Consider the following 20,911-nt stretch of genomic DNA (forward strand, 5'->3'; position numbering starts at 1 on the left):
AAAAGACCCTGATGCTGGGAGGGAATGGAGTCAGGAGAAGAAGGGGACGACAGAGGATGAGATGGCTGGATGGCATCACTGACTCGATGCCCATGAGTTTGGGTGAACTCCGGGAGTTGGTGATGGACAGGGAAGCCTGGCGTGCTGCGATTCATGGGGTCTCAAAGAGTTGGACATGACTGAGTGACTGAACTGAACTGAACTAATTCTATATTTGTCAAAGCAATCATGAGCCAGCCCAAATTCAAAGATGGAGACTATGGACACTGTCTCTCAAAGGAAAAGTTATTAAAGGAGTTAGCAGTCATTTTTAATTTGACACAGTTCTAACATGCAGCTAGAAGAACTGTCATATACACACAATAAAACTTCAAAATATTCAAATTAAATGTATTACCTGTATTCAAATTAAATGTCACTTTTAAAATATTTACCACCCTTCTTTGGTATGTGGCTCTCTGATAATCGATTACAATTTGTTTTATTTATATTATATAAAATATAGAAAATATGTATAGACCTTTTCACCATATAGCTGTGTTTATGGGTGGTGGTGGTAGCATAATTTAGTTTTTCAGAAATTTATGTTCATTTTTATTTATATCATAAAATCTTGAAGGAGAAGATCAATAATTAATATCATATTAAAATCTATTTTTTTTATAAACCTCTATATATGGGACCTAAAAAGCACAGTCTATTTTCTATTATCCTGTGTTAGTGAATCAATGCACATACAAATATATGACAGGAGCATACAAAGTATTGAGAGCTAAATCACTTTATAGAGTAGACTGGTTACTATTGAATTTCTGAAAGAAGAATGAGTTGTTGTAGTCCATGAAACATGGAATAATAGGGTAGAGTGAAATGAAAACTATTTATGTAATGCCTAGGAACTTAGAATAAAAGCTATTTCTAATATTCAGTTTCTGATTTATCCTTATCCTGAAATAACAATGCCATTTAGTATAAAACCTATAGTAAACTGGGCTATTGCATACTGATAAGTCAGAAAGAACTATCAAAACATTATTTTATCATTTAAGCTATATCTTTCCATTGTATATCTTCTGAGGACTTATTGAACTAATTTACCTTAACAAACTGGAAAATTCTTAAAAAGATGGGAATACCAAACCACCTCACTTGCCTCCTGAGAGATCTGTATACAGGTCAAGAAGCAGCAGTTAGAACTGGACATGGAACAACAGACTAGTTCCAAATCGGGAAAGGAGTATGTCAAGGTTGTATATGGTCACCTTGCTTATTTAACTTATATACAGAGTACATCATGTGAAATGCTGGGCTGGATGAAGCACAGGCTAGAATCAAGATTGCCAAGACAAATATCAATAACCTCAGATATGCAGATGACACCACCCTTATGGCAGAAAGTGAAGAAGAACTAAAGAGCTTCTTTGTGAAAGGGAAAGAGGAGAGTGAAAAAGTTGGCTTAAAATTCAACATTCAGAAAACTAAGCTCATGGCATGTGGTCCCATTACTTCATGGCAAATAGATGGGGAAACAATGGAAATAGTGACAGACTTTATCTTTTGGGGCTCCAAAATCATTGCAGATGGTGACTACAGCCATGAAATTAAAAGATGCTTGCTCCTTGGAGGAAAAGCTATGATCAACCTAGATAGCATATTAAAAAGCAGAGACATTACTTTGCCAACAAAGTTTTGTCTAGTCAAAGGTATGTTGTTGTTGTTGTTTTTCCAGTAGTCATGTATGGATGTGAGAGTTGGACTATAAACGAAAACTGAGCACTGAAGAATTGATGCTTTTGAACAGTGATGTTGGAGAAGACTCTTGAGACCCTTAGACTGCAAGGAGATCCAACCATCCATCCTAAAGGAAATCGGTCCTAAATATTCATTGGAAGGACTTGTGCTGAAGCTGAAATTCTAATACTTTGTCCACCTGAATGAAAGAACAGACTCCTTGGAAAAGACCCTGATGCTGGGAAAGATTGAAGGCGGGAGGAGAAGGGGATGACAGAGGATGAGATGGTTGGATGGCATCACTGACTCGATGGACATGGGTTTGAGCAAACTCTGGGAGTTTGTGATGGACAGGGAAGCCTGTCATACTGCCGTCTATGGAGTCGCAAAGAGTCAGCTACAACTGAGTGACTAAACGGAACTGAACTTTCTTAAAAATCTCACAAAACAGTTATTAAGTTGTTTGAAACTGATTTGTTAAAAATATTATTTGTATATCTTTCAGCCAATGAATATATGTGTTGAGATATTATTTAGGGATATTGTCAGACATAAGGAGGCAAAGATAAATATAATAATCATGCCATTTTAAAAAGATTTTCACATAAGAACACAAGTGCTGAAATGAAACAATTTATTTAATAAATTTCAACATTAGATTAAAATGAATATATTTTCTATATATCTGTATCAAATTAATGTGCTACTATGATTTATAAGGCTTACATTTGGTACCTAAGATTCAAATTTCATTAATATGTCTTACATATTACATAATTCAGAAAATGGAAATTTTTTAAAAAGACTTAGCTGCTTGTTATCTTATGGAGGTTCAGCAAACGTGTACTGATTAATATGTCTGTAGAGATGCCAATAGGTGTCCTCTGATAAATCTAGTTATTACCATTTTAAATAAATGGCTCATTCATCAGCCTTTGTATATCCTGGATCCTTCTGTGCACATGCTAGAGAAAGATAATCACACAGTTCTTGGAACAAACAAATTAGCTCATTTTGGCTAGCTTTGTAATTAGGAAAAAAAAAAAAACAAAACACTGGGTAAGAAAAATCAAAGGTTCTTGGCAAAAAGGAATTTCACTTCCAAATCTAGTAAAAAAAGAGAAGCCCTGGAAATAGAATCTGTAAGCTTTGTATTACAAGCAGTAGATAAAATGTATATATTTTAACTCAATCATTGACATGCTTTGGATTAATTTTAATATTTTTACTCAGCTCATATGCTGAATATTGTATTGCTTCAATATTGTTTAATCTCATCAAAGATAAACAACCTAAATTAAAAGGTTTTATATTAAATGTGCTATGTTTCAAAGCCAGTGATTACTCTCTCTTCCACCAAATGACAAATTCTAAATCTGAAGAAATTAAAAAAAATGTGTTTACATCTATATCTGTCCTTCTGTCTACCTATCTACCTATAATTTGGAAGAGCTCTATTAAACACTTTTTTTTACGCATACATGTAATAAAGCAGTGTATTATATAAAATATTTTTGAAATAATTGTTAAATATATTCAGTATTTATAAATCATGGGTGATTGAAAAAACATACGTATGCATCCAAGAGTAATTTAATGTTGAGTTACAATGATTTGAATTTGTCAAAATTAATGCTCCAAAATTTAAAAGTTACCTTCTATGTTAATTTCTCTCAATGAGCTCTTTCCCAGTACTTTCCAGATGAGAGAGAATAAAACACTGAAGAGGTGATTCTGGATAACCTGAGATAGTAATATAACTCAGAGAATAAAAGCTGAAAGGAGCTGATAAATTACAAAAGACATAATAAAAAGTACAACATAACTGTAACCCAGGGAATTGAATCTAATAACAGGTATCTAATAACACCTGTCCACACCTGCCCTTATTCAGAAAACTTTTACATTCAAAATGGTGAATATATACTTCACAGACTCGGGCTTATTAATGTATGAGCATAATTCAAGGTAATTGCTTTATGAAAATGTCTTCTATTAAATAATAAAATGTTTCCTTAATTTTAGAGAGAATGCAAATTTTTCATTCATATATATATATATCTAACTTTCAAATTATCCTTCTTTTTTTAATCTTTGACATATGTCTCTAAGTACAAAGCTAGTGGAAGTGATGGAATTCCAGTTGAGCTATTTTAAATCCTAAAAGATCATGTCGTGAAAGGGCTGCACTCAATATTCAAGCAAACTTGGGAAACTCAGCAGTGGCCACAGGACTAGAAAAGGTCAGTTTTCATCCCAACCCCTAAGAAAGACAATGCCAAAGAACACTCAAATTACCGCACAATTGTACTTATCTCACATGCCAGTAAAGTAATGCTCAAAATTCTCCAAGTCAGCCTTCAACAATATGTGTACTGTGAAATTCCAGACAAGCTGGTTTTACAAAAGGCAGAGGAACCAGAGATCAAATTGTCAATATCTGCTGAATCAATGGAAAAACAAGAGAGTCCCATAAAACCAACTATTTCTGCTTTATTGACTATGCCAAAGCCTTTGAGTGTGTGGATCACAATAAAGTGCGGAAAATTCTGAAAGAGATGGAAATACCAGACCACCTAACCTGCCCCTTGATAAATCTGTACGCAGGTCAGGAAGCAACAGTTTGAACAGGACATGGAAAAACAGACTGGATACAAATAGGAAAAAGAATACATCAAGGCTGTATATTATCACCCTGCTTATTTAACTTTTATGCAGAGTATATCATGAGAAACACTGGGCTGGATGAAGCACAAGCTGGAATCAAGATTGCTGGAAGAAATATCAATAACCTCAGATGTGCAGATGATACCACCTTTATGGCAGAAAGTGAAGAAGAACTAGAGAGCTTATTGATGAAAGTGAAAGAGGAGAGTGAAAAAGTTAGTTTCAGTTCAGTCGCTAGGTCTTGTCCGAGTCTTTGCAACCCCATGAATCGCAGCACACCAGGCCTCCCTGTTCATCACCATCTCCCGGAGTTCACACAGACTCATGTCCATCGAGTCTGTGATGCCATCCAGCCATCTCATCCTTTGTTGTCCCCTTCTCCTCCTGCCCCTAATCCCTCTCAGCATCAGAATCTTTTCCAATGAGTCAACACTTCACATGAGGTGGCCAAAGTACTGGAGCTTCAGCTTTATCATCATTCCTTCCAAAGAAATCCCAGGGTTGATCTCCTTCAGAAAGGACTGTTTGGATCTGCTTGCAATGCAAGGGACTCTCAAGAGTCTTCTCCAACACCACAGTTCAAAAGCATCAATTCTTCAGCGCTCAGCCTTCTTCACAGTCCAACTCTCACATCCATACATGACCACAGGAGAAACCATAGCCTTGACTAGACGGACCTTAGTCGGCAAAGTAATGTCTCTGCTTTGGAATATACTGTCTAGATTGGTCATAAATTTTCTTCCAAGGAGTAAGCATCTTTTAATTTCATGGCTGCAATCACCATCTGCAGTGATTGTGGAGCCCAAAAATAAAGTCTGACACTGTTTCCACTGTTTCCCAATCTATTTCCATGCAGTGATGGGACCAGATGCCATGATCTTCGTTTTCTGAATGTTGAGCTTTAAGCCAACTTTTTCGCTCTCCTCTTTCACTTTCATCAAGAGGCTTTTTAGTTCCTCTTCACTTTCTGCCATAAGGGTGGTGTCATCTGCATATCTAAGGTTATTGATATTTCTCCCGGCAATCTTGATTCCAGCTTGTGTTTCTTCCAGTCCAGCGTTTCTCATATGCACCCTGCATATAAGTTAAATAAGCAGGGTGACAATATACAGACTTGACGCACTCCTTTTCCTATTTGGAACTAGTCTGTTGTTCCAAGTCCAGTTCTAACTGTTGCTTCCTGACCTGCATACAGATTTCTCAAGAGGCAGGTTAGGTGGTCCGGTAGTCCTAACTCTTTCAGAATTATCCACAGCTTATTGTGATCCACAAAGTCAAGGGCTTTGGCATAGTCAATAAAGCAGAAATAGATGTTTTTGGGAGCTATCTTGCTTTTTCCATGATCCAGCAGATGTTGGCAATTTGATCTCTGGTTCCTTTGCCTTTTATAAGACCAGCTTGAACATCAGGGAGTTCACGGTTCACATATTGCTGAAGCCTAGCTTGGAGAATTTTGAGCATTACTATACTGGCATGTGAGATGAGTGCAATCGTGCGGTAGTTTGAGCATTCTTTGGGATTGCCTTTCTTTGGGATTGGAATGAAAACTGACCTTTTCCAGTCCTGTGGCCACTGCTGACTTTTCCAAATTTGCTGGCATATTGAGTGCAGCACTTTCACAGAATCATCTTTCAGGATTTGAAACAGCTCAACTGGAATTCCATCACCTCCACTAACTTTGCTCGTAGTGATGCTTTCTAAGGTCCACTTGACTTCACATTCCAAGATGTCTGGCTCTAGATTAGTGAATACATCATCATGATTATCTGGGTCATGAAGATCTTTTTTGTACAGTTCTTCCGTGTATTCTGCCACCTCTTCTTAATATCTTCTGCTTCTGTTAGGTCCATAACATTTTTGTCCTTTATCAAGCCCATCTTTGCATGAAATATTCCCTAGTTATCTCTCATTTTCTTGAAGAGATCTCTAGTCTTTCCCATTCTGTTGTTTTCCTCTATTTCTTTGCATTGATTACTGAGGAAGGCTTTCTTATCTCTTCTTGCTATTCTTTGGAACTCTGCATTCAGATGCTTATGTCCTTCCTTTTCTCCTTGGCTTTTCACTTCTCTTCTTTTCAGAGCTATTTAAGGCCTCCCCAGACAGCCATTTTGCTTTTTTGCATTTCTTTTCCATGGGGATGGTCTTAATCCCTGTCTCCTGTACAATGTCATGAACCTGATTCCATAGTTCATCAGGCATTCTATCTATCAGATCTAGGCCCTTAAATCTATTTCTCACTTCCACTGTACAATCATAAGGGATTTGATTTAGGTCATACCTGAGTGGTCTAGCGGTTTTCCCTACTTTCTTCAATTTAAGTCTGAATTTGGGAATAAGGAGTTCATGATCTGAGCCACAGTCAGCTCCTGGTCTTGTTTTTGTTGACTGTATAGAGCTTCTTCATCTTTGGCTGCATAGACTATAATCAATCTGATTTCAGTGTTGACCATCTGGTGATGTCCATGTATTGAGTCTTCTCTTGTGTTGTTGGAAGAGGGTGTTTGCTATGACCAGTGCATTTTCTTGGCAAAACTCGATTAGTCTTCGCCCTGCTTTATTCCACATTCCAAGGCCGAATTTGCTTGTACTCCAGGTGTTTCTTGACTTCCTACTTTTGCATTCCAGTCCCCTATAATGAAAAGGACATCATTTTTGGGTGTTAGTTCTGGAAGGTCTTGTAGGTCTTCATAAAACTGTTCAACGTCAGCTTCTTCAGCATTACTGGTTGGGGCATAGACTTGCATAACTGTGATATTGAATGGTTCGCCTTGGAGATGAACAGAGATCATTCTGTCATTTTTGAGATTGCATCCAAGTACTGCATTTTGGGCTCTTTTGTTGACCATGATGGCTACTCCATTTCTTCTGAGGGATTCCTGCCCTCAGTAGTAGATATAATGGTCATCTGAGTTAAATTCACCCATTCCAGTCCATTTTAGTTTGCTGATTCCTAGAATGGTGACGTTCACCCTTGCCATCTCCTGTTTGACCACTTCCAATTTGCCTGATTCATGGACCTGACATTCCAGGTTCCTATGCAATATTGCTCTTTACAGCATCAGATCTTGCTTCTATCACCAGTCACATCCACAGCTGTGTATTGTTTTTGCTTTGGCTCCTTCCCTTCATTCTTTCTAGAGTTATTTCTCCACTGATCTCCAGTAGCATATTGGGCACCTAATGACCTGGGGAGTTCCTCTTTTGGTATCCTATCATTTTGCCTTTTCCTACTGTTCATGGAGTTCTCAAGGCAAGAATACTGAAGCGGCTTGCCATTCCCTTCTCCAGTGGACCACGCTCTGTTGGACCTCTCCACCATGACCCACCTGTCTTGGGTTGCCCCACACGCATGGCTTGGTTTCATTGAGTTAGACAAGGCTGTGGTTCTGGTGTGATTAGATTGACTAGTTTTCTGTGAGTATGGTTTCAGTATGTCTGCCCTCTGATGCCCTCTTGCAACACCTACCATCTTACTTGGGTTTCTCTTACCTTGGGTGTGGGGTATCTCTTCACGGCTTCCCCAGCAAAGCACAGTCGCTGTTCCTTACTTTGGATGAGGGGTATCTCCTTACCACCGCTGTTCCTGACCTTCAACGTTGGATAGCTCCTCTAGGCCCTTACAGCTAAACATTCAGAAAACTAAACTCATGGCATCCGATCCCATCACTTCATGGCAAAAATATGGGGAAACGGTGGAAACAATGGCAGACTTTATTTTGGGGGCTCCAAAGTCACTGCAGATGATGACTGCAGCCATGAAATTAAAAGACACTTCCTCCTTGGAAGAAAAGCTACAACCAAACTAGACAGCATATTAAAAACCAGAAATATTACTTTGCTAACAACGGTCTGTCTATTCAAGACTATGCTTTTTTCCTGTATCATGTATAGACATGAGAATTGGACTATAAAGAAATCTGAGCACCGAAGAATTGATGCTTTTGAACTGTGGTGTTGGAGAAGACTCTTAAGAGTTCCTTGGACTGCAAGGCGATCCATGCAGTCCATCCTAAAGGAAATCAGTCCTGAATGTGCATTAGAATGAATGATTTTGAAGCTGAAACTCCAATATTTTGGCCACCTCATGCAAAGAATTGACTCACTAGAAAAGACTCTGATGCTTGGAGGGATTGGGGGCAGGAGGAGAAGGGGACGACAGAGGATGAGATGGCTGGGTGGCATCACCGACTCGGTGGACATGAGTTTGAGTAAACTCCGGGAGTTGGTGATGAACAGGGAGACCTGGAGTGCTGCAATTCATGGGATTGCAAAGAGTCAAATACTAGTGACTGAACTGAAGTGAACTGAAACAACAAAAGTATTCCATTGTATGGATACACATTCATTCATTTGTTGATTAACAGTTGGGTTGTTCCCAATTTTCAGCTGCTAAAATAAAACTGATATAACATTTGAGTATATGTTTTTGTCTAAATATAAGTTTTAGTTTCCTTTTTTTGGAAAAAATACAAAGGAGTATTTGTACAAAGGAGAAAAGCACCATCTCTAGGCAGATGGCTATTTATAAGTTAGACACTTTACCTAAGTAGCTGTACAATTTTTATATCCACACTCAAGTGTTCTAATTTTTATATCCTTGACATCATTTAGTATCATCAGTCTTTCATTCTAAACTTTTTTTAAAGTATTTAATTTTATCTACTTACATTTTTAATTTGTATTTCCTGTGTAACTAATGATGTAAGAATCCTTTCATGGGCCTTTTACCCAGTCTTACCTCTTCATTGTTAAATTTTGTTAATGTTGTTAACAATAACATTTGTTAGCTGTAAAAGTACATAATTTTTTTCACCTATTTCTAGAGAGTTAAGGCCCAAGTCTTTTTCACAGAAAAATTCCAAATAATTAATTTACATATTCTTCCTTCAAGGACTTGGAGCCCATTTCCCCTTCTTTTGTTCTTTTGAGAATTGGCTGGGCTTAGTAACTTACTCCAAACAAACAGAAAGTTTGTGGGATAACTAATAACAATTTTAGAGAAAAAAAGGCAAATGCAACCTTACCCAAGTAATTGAGCTTATCATAATTTGTAATAAAAAGTGTTGATGTTTACCATAATATAATGCAGTAAGGAAAGCACTCCTCTCCAATATTCTTGCCCAAAGACCATAACTCCTGTCTACTCATACGAAAGCATCAGATAAATCTGTATTGAGAGACATTCTATGAAATACCTTACACAATCTATTTATTCAAAAGTGGTAAGGTCATGAAGAATAATTAAATAAATTAATTAAAATAAAATATTAAAATTAAAATAAAGTAAAATAAAGGAAAAATTAAATAAATGTCACTGATTGAAGGAGAAAAAGGAGCTAAGGAGTCATGCAACCTAAATTCAATTTGCAACCTGAATTGTATACTGAAACAGAAATAAGGAGTTTACTTGATTAACTAGTGAACTCCAAATAGCATGCATACTTTAGCCAATAGTACCAAAATTAATTTCTTAGTGTTGATAAATAAATCACTGTTCAATAAGATATTAACATTAAGAGAAACTGAGGGAAGATATGCAGAAATTTTGTGTGTTGTTGTTGCTCTAAATCTAAAATTATTTCAAAATAAATGTGTCTTAAATATGTTAAGTAAAGTTTAACTGTTTTTCAGTTCAGTTCAGTTCAGTAGCTCAGTTGTGTACGACTCTTTGAGACCCCATGAATCGCAGCACTCCAGGCCTCCCTGTCCATCACCATCTCCCGGAGGTCACTCAGACTCATGTCCATCGAGTCAGTGATGCCATCCAGCCATCTCATTCTCTGTCATCCCCTTCTCCTCCTGCCTCCAATCCCTCTCAGCATCAAAGTCTTTTCCAATGAGTCAACTCTTCGCATGAGGAGGCCAAATTACTGGAGTTTCAGCTTTAGCATCATTCCCTCCAAAGAAATCCCAGGGCTGATCTCGTTCAGAATGGACTGGTTGGATCTCTTTGCAGTCCAAGGGACTCTCAAGAGTCTTCTCCAACATCACAGTTCCAAAGCATCAATTCTTCGGTGCTCAGCTTTCTTCACAGTCCAACTCTCACATCCATACCTGACCACTGGAAAAACCAGAGCCTTGACTAGACGGACCTTTGTTGGCAAAGTAATATCTCTGCTTTTGAATATGCTATCTAGATTGATCATAACTTTTCTTCCAAGGAGTAAGCGTCTTTTAATTTCATGGCTGCAATCACCATCTGTAGTGATTTTGGAGCCCAAAAAAATAAAGTCTGACACTGTTTCCACTGTTTCCCCATCTATTTCCCATGAAGTGATGGAACCGGATGCCATGATCTTCGTTTTCTGAATGTTGAGCTTTAAGCCAACTTTTTCACTCTTTTATCCACTTATTATTAGGCTGTAATAGTTCTTTATGTAAACTTAATGCAAGTCTTTTTTCAGACATGTATATCAATGACTAAATTTTTTTCTTGTAAGCTTAAAATTTGTTAGTTTTTATCATTAAAATAAAGAGGAAACATTATTTTTAAAGGTACACACTCTAATGAATCTTAAGTGTTTTCTTTATAAAATAAAACTATTAGCTTTTTACATATATGTGATGGACTTTCCATACTATAGCAATTCATGAAAACTAATTATATACTTTAAAAGGACAAGAACAAGTTAATTTTTAATATTAATAAATTTAGTATTTTTGAATCTTTAAGTTTTTATTATTATCTGCATTCGCCACAGTATTTTAAACCATGGTAAAACCTATTATGCAAGATTTTATTAAATCCTATATAATTTTCTTGCAACAAAATGAGTATCTGAATTAAAATTAAAAAAATAAATTTTCCCATTTTAGAGACTTTGATATTAAAAATTATTTTGAACTGAGTTATAAAATCATTTATATATATATATTTTGTTTTAAATAATTATAAAATATATAAAGTAAAATTTTATTGGAAGGACATTTTGTAATGAGCTAAACAGTTTATAGGGTTCAGGATTCAGCCTTAATTTCTTTACTTTTTAAGATACAAATGCTTAGATCTGCGAATAGAAGGACTTTACAACTGAAAATTTTCTGATTATTTTCTGTATGAAACAAACTAGTTAAAAACTTAGAAATTTAAAGAACCATGCATTATGTCCTATAATCCTGTGGGTTGACCAGAAAGTTCTGCTTTGTGTGTTATCAGTAAGGTGCTAGGTTGGTTAGAAGGTCTGAATTCCTCATTCATGTATTTTGCAGTCTGTGAAGCTGAGTTGAGATTGTCAGTTGGATTCTCTCTTCTCTTCCATGGGAGCTGCTCTATTTGGCTGCTTATACTTGCTTCCACTATGGTAGTGCATGTGTGCACAAGCCGCTTCAGTCATGTCTGACTCTTTGTTACCCTGTGGACTGTAGTCAGCCAGGCTCCTCTGTCCATGGGTTGCCATGTCTTTCTCCAGGGGATCTTCTTGACCCAGGGATCAAACCTGAGTCTCCTTTGGCTCCTGCATTGCAGGCTGATTCTTTACCGCTGAGCCCCTGGGAAGCCAACCTAAAGAAGTAAAAGCTGCATGTCTCTTAGGGCTTCCCATTCTTTACTACTGGTAAAGAACCTGCCTGCCAGTGCAGGAGATATAAGAGACATGGGATCCATCCCTGGGTTGGGAAGATCTCCTGGAGGAGGGTATGGCAACCCACTCCAGTATTCTTGCCAGGAGAATCCCATAAACAGAGGAGACTGACAGGCTATAGTCCATGGAGTCACAAAGAGTCAGACGTGACTGAGGAACTAACACACACACAGAGAAGATATCTTATATGCTTTTATGAAAGTCTTATTTTTGTAGTGTGTTTCATTAATAGGATATATAAATAGTATATTCTTATCAAGGTTGGGAAAATTTTAATCCTGATAGATCTAAGGGGAGTAAAAAAGGTAATGGACACAAAAACAATTATATATCATCATCATCCATTATTATAATGTCATGGACCTAATACTATACCAATCACCTTGCAAGTGAACTAAAATGGACTGGAATGGGTGAATTTAACTCAGATGACCATTATATCTACTACTATGGAGAGGAATCCCTCAGAAGAAATGGAGTAGCCATCATGGTCAACAAAAGAGCCCGATCCAGTACTTGGATGCAATCTCAAAAACGACAGAATGATCTCTGTTCGTCTCCAAGGCAAACCATTCAATATCACAGTAATCCAAGTCTATGCCCCAACCAGTAATGCTGAGAAGCTGAAGTTGAATGGTTCTATGAAGATCTACAAGGCCTTGCAACCATTTACCAAATCCTAATAATGACCTTATATAGAGGGGGATATTACTTCACTATATAGTAGATGCTGAAACTAAATCTTAGTGAGAATCAACAATCTCCCTAAAATCACACAGATTGTAATTGTGGTGATGTGCCTTTGGAATTAAATATTCTCCATGGCCAAAGGACTAGAGTAAGGGAACCCTAACACAGACCTGAGAGGAATTTCAAACTCTTAGTTCAAACTCAGGTAATGGATGGTCTAATCTATCAGCAACAGTGGTGGCAGGGTGGACCTGGTCTCTTAGCCCCTGCTGTATAACTGGGTCCTGGTAGGTGGTCTTATCTGCCTGCAGTGGCAGCGGCAAAGTGCCAGTACCTGCTTCTCCACAAGTGGATAACCTGCAGATGATCAGATTCACAAGCAATAACACAGCACTGAAGTCTTTGGCTATTCCAGAATTTTCCCACAATCAGGAAGGAGGACAGGGAAGTTAAGGGTAGAGGGGTAGAAGGTAGTGTTCCATATACTCATATCTACAGGAGATGGCAAGAGTGAACGACGACATTCCAGGTATCAGTGAACTAAAATGGACTGGAATGGGTGAATTTAACTCAGATGACTATTATATCTACTACTGCGGGCAGGAATCCTTCAGAAGAAATGGAATAGCCATCATGGTCAACAAAAGTGTCCAAAATGCAGTACTTGGATGCAGTCTCAAAAATAACAGTATGATCTCTGTTCGTCTCCAAGGCAAACCATTCAATATCACAGTAATCCAAGTCTATGCCCCAACCAGTAACACTGAAGAAGCTGAAGTTGAGCGGTTCTATGAAGATCTACAAGGCCTTTTAGAACTAACACCCAAAAAAGATGTCCTTTTCATTATAGGGGACTGGAATGCAAAAGGAGGAAGTCAAGAAACACCTGGAGTAACAGGCAAATTTGGCCTTGGAACACAGAATGAAGCAGGGCAAAGACTAATCAAGTTTTGCCAAGAAAATGCACTGGTCATAGCAAACACCCTCTTCCAACAACACAAGAGAAGACACTACATGTGGAATTCAGCAGATGGTCACACCGAAATCAGATTGATTATATTCTTTGCAGCCAAAGATGGAGAAGCTCCATACAGTCAACAAGAACAAGACCAGGAGCTGACTGTGGCTCAGATCATGAACTCCTTATTCCCAAATTCAGACTAAAATTGAAGAAAGTAGGGAAAACTGCTAGACCAGGTATGACCTAAATTAAATCCCTCATGATTATACAGTGGAAGTGAGAAATAGATTTAAGGGCCTAGATCTGATAGATAGAGTGCCTGAACTATGAACTATGGAATGAGGTTCATGAGATTGAACAGGAGACAGGGATCAAGACCATCCCCGTGGAAAAGAAATGCAAAAAAGCAAAATGGCTGTCTGAGGAGGCCTTACAAATAGCTGTGAAAAGAAGAGAAGCAAAAAACAAAGGAGAAAAGGAAAGATATAAGCATCTGAATGCAGAGTTCCAAAGAATAACAGGAAGAGATAAGAAAGCCTTCCTCGTGATCAATGCAAAGAAATAGAGGAAAAGAACAGAATGGGAAAGACTAGAGATCTCTTCAAGAAAATTAGAGATATCAAGGGAACATTTCATGCAAAGATGGGCTCGATAAAGGACAAAAATGGTAGGGACCTAACAGAAGCAGAAGATATTAAGAAGAGGTGGCAAGAATACACAGAAGAACTGTACAAAAAAGATCTTCATGATGAAGATAAGCACGATGGTGTGATCACTCACCTAGAGCCAGACATCCTGGAATGTGAAGTCAGGTGGGCCTTAGGAAGCATCACTACGAACAAAGCTAGTGGAGGTGATGGAATTCTAGTTGAGTTATTTCAAATCCTGAAAGATGATGCTGTGAAAGTGCTGCACTCAACATGCCAGCAAATTTGGAAAAGTCAGCAGTGGCCACAGGACTGGAAAAGGTCAGTTTTCATTCCAATCCAAAGAAAGGATATGCCAAAGAATGGTCAAACTACCACACAATTGCACTCATCTCACAGGCTAGTAAAGGAATGCTCAAAATTTTCCAAGCCACACTTCAGCAATACATGAGCTGTGAACTCCCTGATGTTCAAGCTGGTTTTAGAAAAGGCAGAGGAACCAGAGATCAAATTGCCAACATCTGCTGGATCATCAAAAAAGCAAAAGAGTTCCAGAAAAACATCTATTTCTGCTTTATTGACTATGCCAAAGCCTTTGACTGTGTGGATCACAATAAACTGTGGAAAACTCTTCAAGAGATGGGAATACCAGACCACCTGACCTGCCTCTTGAGAAACCTATATGCAGATCAAGAAACAACAGTTAGAACTGGACATAGAACAACCGACTAGTTCCAAATAGGAAAAAGAGTACATCAAAGCTGCATATTGTCACCCTGCTCATTTAACTTCTATGCAGAGTACATCATGAGAAACGCTGGGCTGGAAGAAGCACAAACTGGAATCAAGATTGCTGGGAGAAATATCAATAACCTCAGATATGCAGATGACACCACCCTTATGGCAGAGAGTGAAGAGGAACTAAAAAGCCTCTTGATGAAAGTGAAAGAGGAGAGTGAAAAAGTTGGCTTAAGGCTCAACATTCAGAAAACTAAGATCATGGCATCTGGTCCCATCACTTCATGGGAAATAGATGGGGAAACAGTGGAAACAGTGTCATTCTTTATTTTGGGGGGCTCCAAAATCACTGCAGATGGTGACTGAAAGCATGAAATCACAAGATGCTTACTCCTTGGAAGAAAAGTTATGACCAACCTAGACAGCATATTCAAAAGCAGAAACATTACTTTGCCAACAATGGTCCATCTAGTCAAGGCTCTGGTTTTTCCGGTGGTCATGTATGGATGTGAGAGTTGAACAGTGAAGAAAGCTGTGCACCAAAGAATTGTTGCTTTTGAACTGTGGTGTTGGAGAAGACTCTTGAGAGTCCCTTGGACTGCAAAAAGATCCAACAAGTTCATCCTAAAGGAGAACAGTCCTGAGTATTCATTGGAAGGATTGATGTTGAAGCTGAAACTCCAGTACTTTGGCCACCTCATGCGAAGAGTTGACTCATTGGAAAAACTCTGATGCAGGGAGAGATTGAGAGCAGGAAGAGAAGGGGACAACAGTGGATGAGATTACTTGATGGCATCACTGACTTGATGGACATGACTCTGTTGATCTCCAGGAGTTGGTGATGGACAGGGAGGCCTGGCTTGCTGTGATTCATGGGGTCGCAAAGAGTCAGACATGAATGAGTAACTGAACTGAACTGAACTGAACAAGAGCAGTAGAACCCCAGTCTCTTTAACGTACAGTCAATGACTTAAGGAAACCCAGGCCCAGTGGCTTTTATGCCATCTATCCCAAGAAGATCACCTAGCAACAGATTATATCCCATGGAAACAATTTCTACCCTCACAGATTGCACCAGTAGGAGCTAAGTGCAGTCTAAGAATCAAAAGCATCAGGGTAATAAAGCAGGCAATATTATAGCAAATAGGCAGAAAACCAAACTATCTTTGGAACTTATATCCACAAAAGTAGGCTAAAACTTCTAAGCTAACCCTAAACAGAATAAGAATCTGTTGAAGATATTTAAGTAAACTTAAGATTTAGATAGACCAAAGGTCCATCTAGTCAAGGCTATGGTTTTTCCAGTGGTCATGTATGGATGTGAGAGTTGGGCTGTGAAGAAAGCTGAGCACCAAAGAATTGATGCTTTTGAACTTTGGTGTTGGAGAAGACTCTTGAGAGTCCCTTGGACTGCAAAGAGATCCAACCAGTCCATTCTAAAGAGATCCAACCAGTCCATTCTAAAGAGATCAGCCCTGTATGTTCTTTGGAAGGAATGATGCTAAAGCTGAAACTCCAGTACTTTGGCCACCTCATGAGAAGAGTTGACTCATTGGAAAAGACTCTGATGCTGGGAGGGATTGAGGGCAGGAGGAAAAGGGGACAACAGAGGATGAGACGGCTTGATGGCATCACCGGCTCGATGGATGTGAGTCTTAGTGAAGTCCTGGAGTTGGTGATGGACAGGGAGGCCTGGCATGCTGTGTTTCATGGGGTGGCAAAGATTTGGACACGACTGAGTGACTGAATTGAACTGAACTGAACTGAGGATCTCCTTCTATAATAACCCGAATGTTTAGGATATAACTGAAAATTACCTGTTTATACTAATAACCAAGAACAGTATAATTTGAATGAGAAAAGACAACCAACAGATGTCAATACCAAAATAAAGCAGATGCTGGAATTATCTGACAAGAATTTTAAGCAGTTGTCATTAAAATATTTTAGGGAATAGTATTCAGACATTAGAAAGAAGAAAATTATGCAATCTGTGACAACATGAGTAGACCTTAAGAACATTATTCTAGGTGAAAAAGTGAGAGAAAGACAAATATTGTAACTTTAACTGTGATAGGACAACACTGTGATTACAGCTAAAAATAACACTATTATATACTTAAAATTGTTGAGTTATTCTTAAATATTCTTATCATCAAAATGATAGCTATGTGACCTAATACACTAACTCTACACTCTTAATCATAGTGCGGTATATATTTATCAAATCAACACCTTGTTGATCTTAAAAGTTACAAAATCTCTGTAACAATTACAACTCAATAACTGGAAAAAGATGCTTCAACATCAATTACAAGTCCTCTTGAAAGAAATTTAAACATTAGAAAATCTCACAATTAAATTGAAATTATAAAAAAGGAACTAAACATAAAATATGTAAATTTAAACTGAATTTAAAAAATTAATACACTAATACATTGATTCAGTAATGTCACAGTATATATCAAGTCAAAAATTAATTTAATTTTTCATTATATGTTTCATATGTGCAGTATTATAGTTCAACTTCTGTATACACTACAGAGTGATCACCACCAGAAGTCAAGTCACCATACAGTTGCCTGCAACTATTTTCCCCCTCCCAACTCCCTTCCCTTATAATGGCCACCAAGCTAATCTCTATATCTATGAGGTATTATTTGGCTTGTTTGTTCACCTGTTTTGTTTATTTTGTGCCGGGGGCCAGCGTGAGGAACTCCGCCCATGGCAAAGGTCATGAGGAAGGAGGCTTGGCATACACAAAGGAGTGATCAAGCCTCAGGAAACCCCCTGTTCCCGAGCATCAACCCCCAAACCAGAGTCTGTTTTATGCTCTCACCTACACCTCTGACTTTACGGGGGGCTCTCCCCCATAACCGTTTCTCTCGGAGAAGGAGTAAACGTGCAGCTCCAAGGCAATAAAAATTCTTGGGCGTGACAAGAGTGTTTCAGCTTATGGACTCCTTTGAAGGTTATCTAGCCCACCTGTATAGGTTCGTCCGGCCACATGTGATTGTTTACAGCCTCCCAACCTGAGAGGCATGAGATGCTTTAGACTTACTAAAGGCAAAATCTTTTGGGGAGTTGGAAATTATTAATATAGTGGGTTGGTTAGGAATTATATTGGTGAAGGGTTTTTCATTTGTTGTGCCAATAATTGCTGCTAATTCCCTGCTCTGGGTGGGACAAGGATGTCTCAGGTCAAACCTCTCTGCTGACAGACTAGCTTGTGTGACAGGATTATCCATACTCCTGCCACATGATTGTTTACTACCTCTCAACCATAAACAGCACAGAGAGTTTTGGAGTATTTTGAGAGTCTTAATTAGCATAGGGCTTTTTCTTGTTGAGTCAATGATTGCCGCCAGGCCTCCATATCCTTAGGCACCTGGGAATATATTAATCAATATATTTGAAATATAGCAAAGGAAATATAGTAGTTTTTGATGTTAGCAATACTAGACTTTTTGAGTTAATGGATTTTCTCTTTTGTAATAGATCACTGTACTTTGTTATAAAGCACTGTGTCCTTGCTATGTAAAAATGTAACTTTATCATATCTTAAGACTAAACAGATCTTAAGGGGAGCATTGGTGAAAGGATTTTCATTTGTTAGGCTGATGTTTGCTGCTAAATCTCCACGTTCCCTACCCTTATAATGAATATAACTAGCATATAGGAAGAAATAAGTATTAACCTTTAAGCATATAAGAGAAATAAGTATTAACCTTTAAGACTAATCATGTTAACCTTGGGTTAAATAAATTCCTTTCTTGATTGTAACTCACTACACCCTCACCCTATAGGAATGTAACTTTATTTGGAGGGTGGTGCCTGGTTTAAGAAAAAACACCCTTGGAAGAAATAAGTTTTTTGGTTATCAGAAAGAAAGGATCGTAAAATGTCAGCAGGTCTCACTCATGGCCAGAAGATGATGTACCTTTTTTTTATACATTTATGTGAAGCACCTGATTTTGATAAAGGTCAGGGCTGCTGACCCCCACGTGACTCTGTACTTATCCCTATATGGAACAAAAGGTATATAAGCAAACCCAAAAATAAAGAAATCGGATCAGTTTCCGGAAAGACTGATTCCCCCATGTCGCTTCTTTCTTGCTCCCGTTTTTCTGGCTGAATTCCCATCTGGAGCATGGATGCTATTCCACGTAATCCAAGTTATTCAGCCTCCTTTTCTCCACTAATCTTCCTACTACACTATCCATTTCTAATCTCTATCTGTGATTAAATATGTATTTTTCCAAAGACGCCGACTCCGTCCCCCTACCTTCGAATTACCCTGGATCCACCGGGGCAGGACCCTGGCAATTTTGGTTTCGCTTTTAGATTTCATTTATTGTAAAATCTATGGTGTTTGTCTTTCTCCATTCAACTAATTTCACTTAGCATGCATGTGTGTTGACCACTCAGTCATGTCTGACTCTATGGGACCCCATGGACTATAACCCACCAGGCTTCTCTGTCCATGGGATTCTCCAGGCAGGGATACTGGAGTGGATTGTCATGCCCTTCTTCAGAGGATCTTCCTGACTCAGGGATCGAACCCAGGTCTCCTCCATTGCAGGTAGACTCTTTACCATCTGAGCCACAAGGGAAACCTTAGCATAATATCCTCAAGTTCCTTTCATGTTTCAACAATTAGCAGGATTTCATTCTTCCTTATGGCTGAGTAGTTATCCATTATATAAATATGTAAAACATTTACCCATTTGTCCATCCATGGACACTGAACTTTGTTTCCATACCTTGACTATTATAAACAATGTTGTAATGAAGATAGGGATACATGTATCTTGTCAAATCAGTATTTTTATCTTCTATGGATAAATACTCAAAAGGAGAATAGCTAGGTCATATGGTAGTTCTATGCTTAATTTTTTGAGGAAACTCCATACTGTCTTCTATAGTGACTGTATAATTTATAATTCTGCCATCAATGTACAAGGTTTCCTTTTTATCCACATTGATCCCAACATTTGTTATACTTTGTGTATTCCATAATAGCTCTTACATCAGGTGAGAGGTGATATCTCATTGTGGGTTTGATTTGCATTTCCCTGATAATTAGTGATATTGAACACTTTTTCATGAGTCTTTGGGCCATTTTTATGTCTTCTTAGAAACAATGTCTATTTAGATCCTCTGCCCATTTTTCTTAATGGGATTGTTTGTTGTTGCTGTTCAGTTGTAAGAGCTCTTTTTTATATTTTGAATACTAACCCTTTTCTTAGACATGGGATTTGTAAATATCTTCTGTTACTCATTAGGTTTCCTTTTCATTTTAAAGATGGTTTCCTTTGCTATGAAGAAGCTTTTTACTTTGATGTAGTCCCATTTGATTATTTTTTGCTTTTGTTTCTCTCATCTTTGGAGTTACATCTACCAAAACTTTGCTAAGACTGATGTAAAAGAGGATATTGCCTATGTTTTCTTCTATGAATCTTATGATTTCAGGCCTTATATTCAAGACTTTGATCCACTTTGAGTTAGTTTATGTATGTAGTATAAATAGTTGTGTAGTTTCTTTTGCATGTGGCTATCTAGTTTTCCCAGCATCAGTTACTGAAGACATTATTATTTCACTACTGTATTTTGTTTACTTCTTTGTAATAGATTAGTTTTTCATGTGTGAATTTATTTCTAGGCTTTCAGTTCTGTACCACTGATCTAGATTTCTGTTGTTTTTGTGCCAATACCATGCTATTTTGATTACTGTAGCTTTATAGTATAATTTGAAATCAGGGTGTGTGATAAATCCATCTTTGTTATTCTTTCTTAAGATTCATTTGACTCTTCAATATCCTTTGTGGTTTCGCACAAAGTTTAAAATTATTTGTTCTAGTTCTGTGTAATTGACATTTGGATAGGAATTGAATTGA

Source organism: Ovis canadensis, chromosome 5 (genome assembly GCF_042477335.2).
Source record: "Ovis canadensis isolate MfBH-ARS-UI-01 breed Bighorn chromosome 5, ARS-UI_OviCan_v2, whole genome shotgun sequence".
NCBI classification, from domain to species: Eukaryota; Metazoa; Chordata; class Mammalia; order Artiodactyla; family Bovidae; genus Ovis; species Ovis canadensis.